This window comes from Cupressus sempervirens, chromosome 10 (genome assembly GCF_028749045.1).
Source record: "Cupressus sempervirens isolate cs-2001-9-10 chromosome 10, ASM2874904v1, whole genome shotgun sequence".
In the NCBI taxonomy this organism is placed as follows: Eukaryota; Viridiplantae; Streptophyta; class Pinopsida; order Cupressales; family Cupressaceae; genus Cupressus; species Cupressus sempervirens.
The window spans coordinates 502317879-502330498 of NC_143127.1; positions in this window are offsets into that span (position 1 = coordinate 502317879).

The following is a 12620-nucleotide window of genomic DNA, read 5'->3' on the forward strand; positions in this document are numbered from 1 at the left end:
TCAAATTGTAAGTTGGAGACTCTTAAATGGTTTGTTAGTGATGGCATCTTGTAGTTGCCATGTGTCCTAGAGGTTGTTATAGACTTCGAGTCTTAGGTGATGACCTTTGAGTTATTTTATGAATGATTTTTGAAGTTCTTGGAGTTGTCATCTATAATCACCTAAAAATGGTCATCTAGACTATTAGCCCCCTTCTCAACATTTTGGCTAATTTAATTAATCATTTACCTAGACCAAATTGCTAATAATCAATTAATTATAACTTATAGTTTGACTATGCTATCCTAAGTTCATTATTTGATTAAAAGAACATTTTCCCTTTTAATTAAAAAGTATCACACGATATTTTGTGAAAAACCCTACAAATGTGCAAAAAACACCAAAAAAAGCTCGAAAAAATGACAAAAAGAGGGTGTCGCAACCGACTGCACCTGAAATAGTGTCGGTGAAGTGGAATGTTCACCAAAGCCATGATAGCCTCTTAAACACTCACAAGCTCTTAACAAATCACAAGTCAAAATGATTTTGAAAATGACACTTGGGCCCCTTTTATAGCCCCCAACCTCATTGTTGACCTAATTTTTTTACCCCTCGAAATTGCGTGAAAATTGCACCCCTGGATAATTTTGACATCCTGGATCAATTTTTTGGATTGAAATCAAAATCTGAGTTCATCTCAATGGTCAAAATTGCATTTTAAAATTTCACCTTCTTCTGAGCAGTTAACCTTCTGAGGTTTAATCTCCGAATCATTGCTGGGGCATCTTCATTTCTTCATGTCTTCATCATTTCTATGCTTCATATCTACTCAAATTCACCTTTTCATGTCTAAAATCACCTTTCTACTCGATTTGACCTAATTTTCATGCTTTATCCTTTGTGGTCAACTCTGGTCAAACTAGGGCATTCTATCACTTCTTAGTAGTCGTTCTTTGGTTCTCATCACCTATCTGTCATCTTGGACATTGCTATACCTCAATTTTCTCATATCTAGTCTGCTTCTGCATTCCTTGTACCCCATTTTGATTTTGATCCCGAGGGGGCATACATATTCTATCATCACTTGCTATAGCTATCTATTTCTCAGGAGCATTTGTCCAATCTTTTCATGTGCTCTTGATCTATCTGCTTTGCTAGGTGTTAGCATTCTTCTTGAATTCTAACATCATCTTTTTTTTTTTTCTAGTGTTCAGTACTACTGTTATCAAGCTGTACATTTAGGATTTGCTATCTATTTCTATATTTCGTTCTTCAGAATTAGATATCTATATCTATTGCTGCCTACTTGGCTTCTTTTTTCTTTGATGTAATGTGTTCCCAGATCAATGACACATTAGTCAAAGAGGGCAAATGTAATCACCTAAAAATGGTCATCTAGACTATTAGCCCCCTTCTCAGCATTTTGGCTAATTTAATTAATCATTTACCTAGACCAAATTGCTAATAATCAATTAATTATAACCTATAGTTTGACTATACTATCCTAAGTTCATTATTTGATTAAAAGAACATGCCCCCTTTTAATTAAATAAAAGAGCCCATTCTTCTAACCCACTTAAAGTGCACACATAAAGTCCTTTTTCTATTTAGCAATTAAAAGAAAAGGCTTGTGAGACTTTTTTCTTATATGACAAGTCAACTTATTTTCTATTTGTTGACTTGTGTGTGCACATGGATCCCTCCCATTTTTGAAATCAACCGTTGATTATCCACCATCTCAATCTTGATGTCTATTGTCCGTATGACTTTAAAAGGGAGAGAGCTTTCCCCCTCAAAGGATCCACACTCTTGAGTATTGTTATGCTGCAGGTTTTCTATTCAAATGCTTGAGAGCTTTTGTGGAGAACACCATTTCTTGTCTACATTTCTTTCATCCATAGCATTTTGTCATATGGCATCCTAGTTTAGTTGCATGTAGTGTAATTCTTTAGCAAGTAGTTTAGATCACATAGTCTAATTATTATGGATGTAACACTTCCATTTGATTAGCTTAGTTGCATTGTGCATTTCATCTTAGTTTACTCGCATCCTTGTGTTGCATATTCAAGAGTTCTTTGACATTAGCATTCTTGCTCTTGCTCAAAGAATCTCCCATTTCATGGTTTACTAGCAAGGGTTGCATTGCTAAGGCTCAACTGAGAGCCATTTTATGCTCATTCATATGCTTTTTGCACTTCATGACTAAGGAGCCCTAAGCTGCCATTTCAAGCTTTCCAATCTATGAAAAACTTTGGATAGAAGGGTTTAGGGAAGTGCACTTTTCTTAGTGTACATCATCATGGACACTTGGTGAAAGAAGAGTTTTAGATCATTTGGAAATTTTTTTGGAGTTCTTAGAGTCCTCTTTTGAGCAATTTTCTCTGATATCCGACTTACACTCCTTGATTTTTAGGGAAGGTTGTTGCATTTGTTTTTTGTTATATACTTCTCATTTTAGTGAGAAATGGTTTAGTTTTTTTTGCATTAGATATATGCACATGTGGAATAGATTTGTTCTAGGCATTCTTCTTCATTTTTTGGACTGTTCATGTGATGATCTATTGTTCTTTTGGCCTTTGAGCATAATACAATTTCTTGGACACAATTTTGGAGAGATATTTGGTTGTATATTTGGTGATTGATGTTACTTGATGTGTTTTGTTTAAAAAACCTTTTGGTAATGTCTCATTTCTACATCTTCCATAGTCGATCTATGTTATTTACAAGTCATGAGTTGTGCACTTAGGTGATGTATTTGAATATGATTATTTCCTTTCATACTATCCATTTTGAGCCTCCTCATTGAAATACTTATATGTGTAACGATTTCTTCAAGAGCGTGTCTAGTGTATATTTGTTAAGGATGTTCATTGTGTGAAGATATAAGATTGATCTGCATTGTTTATTTGGTGTATCACCTTTGTTGTGCATTATATTCAAGTTTTCCATTAAAGGCTCTTTCTTATTCCTTTTTTCGTCAAGTTTATAGTTTTCCACTAGGATAGGTGAAATATCAAGTTAATACCTTATAGGAGTCAACCTAGAACCTAACGGTTCAATAGTTTTGTAATTTACCCACAAGCTCTTGATTGTTTCGATGTTACTCCAAAATTGCTGAAGTTTTAGAACCTTTGCAGTCAGGTGTAAATTTTAGAGGTGACAATAACCTTACATGTTTTTCTATCCAAAATTGTAAGTCTTTTGGGATTAGTAAGGTTGTGTAAGGAAATTTTAAAAAAAATCTCTAGAGATTAATAAGGTTGTGGGAGGAATTTAAAAAAAATTCAAAGATAGAATTAATAGCAACATAAGTGAGCTCCTTGGGAGGTGGTTGGTCATTATTCAATTTAAGATGGGAGATATAAAATTAATTGAATCTATATAAGTTGGACAAGGATTATGCACGTATTCATACAAATACAAAATTATTATTATACATAGATCATATACACAAGCTACAAGATAAAGTGTCATCCTTTAAAAAACAACCAAAAGGGAAATACTCTACTTTTAAATGCATCATCCACACTCTTTTTTTATAGCAAATAATAGTTTGTGTACTTCTAGTATTACAATAAATACTTCTGAAATATTAATCCCTTCAATGCATCCTTTATGTGTCCACGTCTAGACCACATATCCCATGTGATACTCAAGATAAGCACTCCTTAGGAAGACACAATAGTATGAAATCCTACTCACCCACCCACCCTCAATCACTAACTATGAGCTTACTTTTAATGATATATCTTCACACAAATACAATGAAGTGCTAATGTAAAAGTTTTTCGACAAAATTGTGGACACAATACCATTGATCCCCCATTTGAAATTGGTATTAATTTTTCAATTTATCAATATTTTCCTAGCATTAGATAAAATATATTATTTTTCCAATATAAGACCTCACATTAAATATGTTTCAAAATGTCTCTTACAACATAATGACCCAAAAAATGTTAGCTCATAATGATGCATGGCCAACTATACCCCCTTCACTAAACACAACAATAAAATTATAATTATAATCATTAAGCAAGGTTTTAACGCTTTGTCTTGAGGGTCATAAAGGAAGGATACATAATAATCATTTGAAAAAAAAATTAATGACCATGATTGGGTATATTAGTATTGTGGAAAGTGAATGGAACAATACATATTTTTAAACGCTTGCTTGGAAAATATTAATTAACAACGAGTTTATTGTAAATGAAGTTGGTCATTTTATGGAGGGTAGAGAGATCTCTAAAGATGGAAAGATGAAGAGGAGGCTATGCAACTCTTTTGTAAAGGGGACAAAAGAAAGTATATAGTGAAGGTCTATAATGAGTATAAGAGAACCACTCTAGATAACCATTGTTGAAGTGATATAAAGCATCTTCCCCTAGAGGGTCAGTTAAAGATCATTTATAGTTACCATTTTATCTTTGCTAAATGACTTTAAAAACACAAAGTGATTGTTACACGATTGATTCCTAATGTTGTTTGAGTTTTTCATTGAGCATCAATCATTTTTTTAAATTTGCCCATAATTTATGAGGGGGCTTATCTAGCTCTTAATCAACCATATGAAAATATTGGCCCCCAATAAGCCCCTTGGTAAATCTAAAAAACTGCCCAAAAAGTTTGTGATTGTGTCTTCTCTAAAGAGTAAAAGCCTCCTTAATGGGTTTTATTGCTAATTAAGGACTTGGGTGATGATGTGAACTTTGAGAAGTTTATGGAAATAGAGGAAAAGATTTAGTTGCAACTTGTTGGCAAGATAACAAAGGGTGCTTAGTAGATGCCGGAGAAGAAAGGTTTGAAGTGAGTTAAGAGGTTGCAAAGAGAAAATAAAACTAGATTGTTGAGAAGCCCCCTTAATAGGAGAATAGATAGGGAGACAACAAAGATGACAATGAAGATGAGCAATGTCAAGATGCTTATGACACTAAGATCAATTTTATTGGGGCAAGAACAAAAATTCATGATGGAGGCTTTTAGATTGGTAGAGTAGTCGATTGGTACAAACTTCTTGAGCATGGTGTTGGTATTTTTCCCTTTCCATCCCTAACCTCACCCCTAGAATCCCAAAGGATTCCCCCCCTTGATTATCTAATGGAAAGAATCTAAAAAATATGTTGAACTTCATTAGGGATGTTGTAAATTCCCAAAAAGAATCACTAAATGATTTTTATCAAACTAAACTACATAATTAGGTGAATAATTGTCATTTAGGAGTGGTAGGGAGGTCAATTGACTCTTCTGAACCCCACAAGGAAATGAATATGAATAAATTGGAGGGTATCTTTAAAAATAATGGTCTAATGGTGAACAAGAAAATATCTAGAAGATTGAGGCTTAAAGACATGAGATGGAGGTAAGAGTTGATTTCATGGAAAAGGGGCATTTAAAGCATTAAGAATAACTTTGAGAGGATTGTCACTAATAGTCAATGCTTCATTTGCAATAGAAATAAGGGAATCAACATTCTCTTTAACAAGTTGAAGACCCTTTGTGAAGACCACCTCAAGGATGGTGAAGGGAGGAACAACAGTATCAAATTTTTGGTAAAAGTTGTCTTAGTCCAAGTGGGGATAACAATCTTTTTTCATGCAACGTCTCATTTAAGTTTAGCAGCGAACTGGCATCAGCTTTCTATAATAAGAAAATATAGTAACATCCCTCCCTATCCCTCTACGTGCATGAATTGGGTTTCAATATAGTTGCCATTTCACCCCCTGCATTCACTGGCTTCTACAATGGTAGCCTTAATAGCCCTCATTTAGTATAATCCGTACACCACAGATAGTAAAAATAAATTATTTAATGATGAGAAGAAAAAGTTGACCATTTTTGCCACCCCTACATGCAATTATATCAACAAGAAATTGAAATTGTCAAAGCCTTAAAGGAGATTTAGCTATGTTATCGTTTATGTTTTTTCTAGTTTTATTGTTGGTTTTTTGTTAAATGCCCTATGAACTTCTATTTTGTTGTTAGTCCATTGTGGGCATTTTATTCTGTGTGATGTTCCTTGCATTTATCTTGTAGTCATCACTTTGTAAAGAACTTTGAGGCCCATTCAAAACCTATTTTCCCTAAGCAATATAAAACATTGTAGTTTGATGCATGTTATAGCCTAGGTGCTAAAATTTAAAAAAATTAACAAGATGAAAATTTTTCAAGTTTCAAGCCCTAACCATAAATGGATACTTCAAGATTATTTATTACATTAAATTCATACTTAGACAAAACCTTAAATGACAAGTTGCATAGAGTGGAAAATTTTATTATATTTTGAAATATATGGTAGACTAAATTAAGTGGTTTTGAAAGGGAGGCTTTTGTCATTCATTATTTAATTGTGTGTTCTCATGAAAGTGACAAATTAAAAAGCAATAAACTTATGCCTCACAAACCTCTACAAAATGCACTATACACTCTCACCTTTTTTATTCCTCTTTGTTGTTATAGTACCTAAGAAAGAAGTACCCTTTTCCCATTTCCAAATAGGTTGAATTAACCAAGATTTGCATATCACACTATTTGAACATTGAAGGAGAGATATCCTTTTAGATTTGTAGTAATTATCGTAGAAACAATTAGATTGTGACACAAATGATTAGTGAAATACTCTTCATTTTGGAATTATAAACATCATATTTTCTTCCTAGTAGTAACTTTGCATTTTTCTATAGTCACGTGACTTGGCTCAATAACCGAGTCACAATTTGCCTTGATCTTACTTTTACCTAGAGATTTGGTGTGAGTGGCGCATGCTAGTGGGAGCTAGTCCCCCCAAGATCCAATAACTCAAACAAAACAAACAAACAACAATTAAACCTAACAAACAAGAGTTGAACCTTGTAACTATATGTGAATAACTCAAACCCTTAGCAAACTCTTGTCAACTACTCAAACTAATGGGCTAACCCTAAATAACTTGGCATGTTACTAATGGATTTTTTTATCTTACATCTTACACTATATATTCTATTATTAGCCAAATAGTTCCTTTTGTACAATCACTTCACATTGCTGGTGAGAGTTTGATGGTCTCTACTCAAACACATTGAAACTTTTTTTTTTTCATGCATATTATTATGTAGCTTAAAAAAAACAAAAAAAACCTTGATATAAATACTTTCAACTCTTATGCTCAATTTCAAAAAAAAATTAAAAATGATATATTTCTTTTGTTTTAGCTCCTTTAATATAATAGCCTAGAAGATAAATTTGTACAATGTGCCCTAGTAATAAGTTTGTCCATTTTTTTATGTTTAGAAAATACTTTAAACCTTAAGAATCTTACATTAGTAATTTAGATAATTGATTTACATTGCATACTATTTTGGTTTGAGATGTTCCCAAAAATAATGACAATAAAGTTGTTGAACACAAAGAAAGTGATCATCTTAAGAGGTGCTTTCAGTTCACACATGCAGGAAGCAATCATTCAACTTTCTTTTGAGCCACAATACTCCTCTCAACCAGCTCATTGGAATTTCTTTTCTCCTCCTCAGATTTATATTACAAGTTTTTTTAAATTGAAAACTGAGGAAGTGTGAGTACAAAAGAAAAAAGAAAAGGAAACAACATTACAAATGAGAAAATAATTCCCATTGTAATTTATGTTATTTCAAAACATCAAATCAATTTGAAAGTTACCCCAGCCCATGAGTATGCAGGAAGCACACTAGAATTTGAGGGTGTACAAAAAAGCTATAAAACGAAAAGGGAAAAGTTGACTAAATATAGCTTTTGAGAATGGCTGAACAAAAAGAAAGAGATAAGAATCACATTATCACCATCCATGAGAATCAAATCTATAATTCTCCTTAAAAGACTTATCATAGGCTTCTAGGGAAGCCTTGTTGCAATATATAGACTTCTTCCTTTTAGGCTAATTGTTAGAAACATCAATTTCCTTGATTCATAATTATTGGAAACAATTTGTTGGTGGAAGAAAAATGCATATTAAGCTTTTTGCGAGAAAACATTTATTGCTGCTACGTATCTCTTCTTCAAAATGCTCCATGACATGGCTTGCAACTACCTACACTAAGGGATAGCCCAAAGCAACCCCTTGATTTTTCATTTAAATTCCCCCGAGCAAAAGAATGTTGACTTTAGACATCGTAAGTTCAAATTTGACAGATTGCTATAGTCAATGATAATTTGTATATATTAGATAGGATAAAAACATAACGCTATTAGACTATTACCAATATTTTTAGCAATAGAATAAGCTACACTTTTCTATCCTAACTATATTATGGTCAATCCCAGGATTAATCCCAGCTTCTGTACAAGAATCCTTGCAGAGATGAAGTATTAATATAGTCACAATATTCCCTAATTATCTCATCAAAGTGATCAGATACTTGTAGCAGTGCCCTTATCATTGTTGATAGAACATATTAGGCTATAAAGACACCTAACTAGCTAGTTATAAAATCTCCATATCATAATGGAAGTGTGGTGCAAGGCGAGTCTCTCTCTAATAAAATTAGTACTAAAACTGGTGAATGAAGGGGATAGATAGAAAAAAGTAATGCTGTCAAAATCATTATACATGGAATTTATGCAAGGAGCTAATTCTAATTATAAAGACTTCTCAAAATCATTAAAGATACGAGAGGAAAGCTGTGAACTAATTAGCTGATAGGCTTTCCTTCTGGAGTTGCCTCCAGTCGAAAATTGTCTCATGTCGAAAAAATAGTTGTCAAAAAACTTCTTGATTTACATTTGTCGCTTCTCAGGAATGGTGCAAGAAGAAGGTTGGGTTGAGCGCGGTTTGGCGGAGGTTGAAATAATGTTGAGGGTTTGATTAGAGAAGTGACCTGTCAACTGGATAAAGCAATTATTGAAAGCTTTACAACCATTATTGAGATCTCTAGCTAAAGGTCTCACACCTGAAAATAATTGCTTGGAATTGACGCACGCTGGAAAAAATTGCCTGAATATGTAGTTTACAACTCATAGTTCTAGATGACATAATTGCCTGAAAATGTAGTTTACAACTCATAGTTCTAGATGACATGATCGTTATTAGCTATAAACTACATATATGACTCGAGAAGTTTTTCCATCATCCGAACTGTCATTACTTTCCAATGAAGCTTTATCAGGCATGCCAATATTGTCAAAGGATGTAGGTGGGAAGGAAGCGGTGCACCGTCCAGAGAGGCAATTGATTTGGAGGATGTTCTCCTCTGCTTCACCTTTGATAATGTATGCATTGTCACACTGAGAGTCAACCTTGGTTGTTTGGTGGGCGGAGGAGCAAACACATAAAGTAATTGTTACGAGCCATAATTGCATAGCAAACAATGCTCTAAATTCAAAGAACACCAAGGTACTTTCAGCTGAGTGAGACAGAGTTGAGTTTTTGACATTTCTTGTAGAGTATTGCATAGATGATCTGCTTTACAATTATTGGCTGCTCTGGACTTTTTTAACTCATTTTTTGATGCAAACATAGCATGTAATTCTTTGTGTTGTTATGATGCATAATTTTATTTCTGTATTTTGTGAGAAGATATGGGTCGGAGTGAGGATGCGACTTTGGAAAATGACACCTCATAAAAAGGCAATGAGGATGCAAGTAAGTCAAAGAGGAAGAATAATCACTACAAAGGTATAGCCACGTATGCAGATATGCCTTCTGTTGATGATGCACACAATAGCCAGAGTGTGTAGCAGCTCTACCATTGCATGCTCAAATTCACACAATTCCTAGGGGATTCAACATCCCCTGCTTTGGAGGTGTACATGGCCCAAATTTTGGTCCTCCTATTCTTCACATTCTCCCGTGGGTTTAAGTAAACACACATGATTTTCTAAAATTCTCTAAGCTATCATTCTACAAGCTCATTGGTAGGCTCTTTGATAAATTTGCTTGACCACTGATAATGATTAGGTTTCCACAAGCTGTATTACACATTAGTTTTGCATTTATCTTGATAAGTTTCTACAGGTTTTTCTTATTGGTTAGCTTACTTATTTTAGAAGCCCAAGTGCATTTATTCTTACAATAGGTTCAAGTATGTGAGATTACTTTTGCACCAAACTTCTATGTAATGCACTTTAAATTATTCTCTTTCTTAAATTATTGAAAATTATTGTTACTTATCAATTATAGTAGTTTACCATCTATAGGTTCACACTTGGTTATTAAGAAGAGGAAACGAAAAAGATTTATAATTACAAATACTACACTATTTAGTGTTTCATGCATTTGAACCAATATGTTTTTTTAAGATGACCTATAAAAAATGCATTAGGACACTATTAATTTCCAGGAGAAAATGCTCTGGCTGCTTTCGAAATGTAGCCATGCTTTTCAACCTAAGTGGATCGACATGTGGGTGTGTTCTCACATTACTTGTCTTGTCTGTAGAGTCAATATGATCCCCATTGAAGTCTGAGTTCCATTTGGAAATGTTGAATCTTTTGTCGAGTAAAAATTGTCATCATTGTAGATCGTGAAAATGATGAATCTTTGGTTGCAATTAATTATGAATTTGCTCAAGTTGTTAGGGTTACGAAGGTGGACGAGAGCTCAGTGGCTGAGGATTTGAGAGGAAACGAAAAGGTGTAGTGATCGCATTCAATAGGGCATTCTTTGGTTTGTGTACACAAAGATCTGGAGAAGTTGAAGGAATGGTACATCGCTATGCCCTGCAAATTACTCCTGATTTGCACCGGAGCTGTAGTTATGTTGGAATGCACCATTCAAGGTCGCAAGAAGTTTCTTCAAGCTTGAAGGTCGAGACGACGGATCAAGTCGTGATGCAGGGTACAATATTCAATAAAACAAACAAACAAAACTTACCTAGGCATTAATTTTTTTGAAAATGCATCTAATATTACTCTGAGGAACATAACACGTAATGTCTATATTATGACAGAATTACATAGGAGGTCTCTCCCTAAATAGAAAGAACACAGATGATACACTTTCCTTTACCCCTTGAGGCACTGGCCCCATTACTTAATTAAAATTGTTGGGAATGCTTTGGATACTACATATTTGAAAGCAAAAAATGTTTGACAAATTTATCTCCTGAGCTCCAAAATTCAGAGTAGGCTCACTAGTCTACATAAAATATCTCAAAATCTGGCAGATATGTCTCTCAGATGTTCTCAAAGTAACCACAATTAGTAAAAAAAAATCTCAGCACTAGTAAGATCTATCTTCTAACCTTTACAATTCATAATTTAGTCACACCAATTCAGCTAAGAAAAATCACATCTTATAAGGCATCAAGTTGAACTCTTCCTGAGCAGAAATGAAGCTCTTGTGGTAGACATGAGACCAATTCCTCCATCCAAATACTTCTTTAAGAAAGGAACAAACATAGAGGACTCTAGATCTTATTTTTCAAACTTTGTAATTTTTTATATTTTCAAAAATATTAACAAACCACTTCAAGGCAGACATAGTAACAAATAGAGGAAGACATATTACACCTGACAAACTGATACAATATTGCTAAAAATCAATGTTGAATTTTAGTAAATAACACAAATTTTGAAGCACAAAGACTTAATATGGATTCTCTAATATAATCTTAGTTAAGGTTAGCATCTTCTAATGCTAACTCACACTAAATTTTGAACATTTTAATTGTATAATTAATAAAATATTGTTTTTTTATGATAAACCCATGGCTAATAAAATTGGGTGTGAAGTAGCTTTGGTCTAGTTCCAACTTCAAGCCCATTAATTTTTCGACCCTAATTCAGTGAAGTAACATCAGGAAGGGTTGTCCACTTTTAGTCACTTTATCTTTTACTAAAATTGTTTTTAATTATGTGTCATTTGGTTCAATAGAGTCTTTTTCTATTGGAATGAGGAGAGATTCACAATGGATATAGATTCACTATTAGCTTATTAAAAAAAAAAGTCATCTTGTCTTAGATATTTATTTTTGTTTAATATACAATCTTATCACTTTGGTAAATGATCGGGTTATATTTTAGTCTTTGTGAGATAAATGGGCTCAGAGTGAGGCAGATGCCCATCTTTGTTTACATCTACACCTGTATGCAACGTAGTAGGGATCACAATGTCCACATCCTATATCAACAAAAAATAATTAATTAGATTTGTCTCCATCTTTCAAGAGTCTCTTTCAATAATAAGCATACATTGTAGTTTGGGTTTATGACAATTAACCTTGAGGTCGTAGAAAATCAATATCTCAGTGAAAAGGACAATTTTAGGTGTAAAAGAATGTATACACCTTTCTTCTATGAACATTGGTCTAGAACTCACATTTCCTGTTATGACCCAAATCAACAATTTCAAGAAGTCACATTGTTGGTGATATAAACCTTTATTGAAGTGCAAAATATACAAGAGTAAAACCTTTTCATTTAATTTTGTTTCTTGTCTTTAAGGTAGAAATGATGCAATTTTATCATTTTGCGATATTCTATTGAGCTATGTATGCCCTTGTTGTATGTGCATCACACTTGTGGTGGAATTTTTCTTGGATTCAATGGAATATCATTTCCATATAATGGAGTGGTTTACATCACAAATCTCTTTCTAAAATAAAAAATCAGATTGTTCAACATTCTTTTTTTTAAAAGATTGAATGATAAATTGAAATCGGGAGGTTATACATTGACATATTTGTGATAGAAAC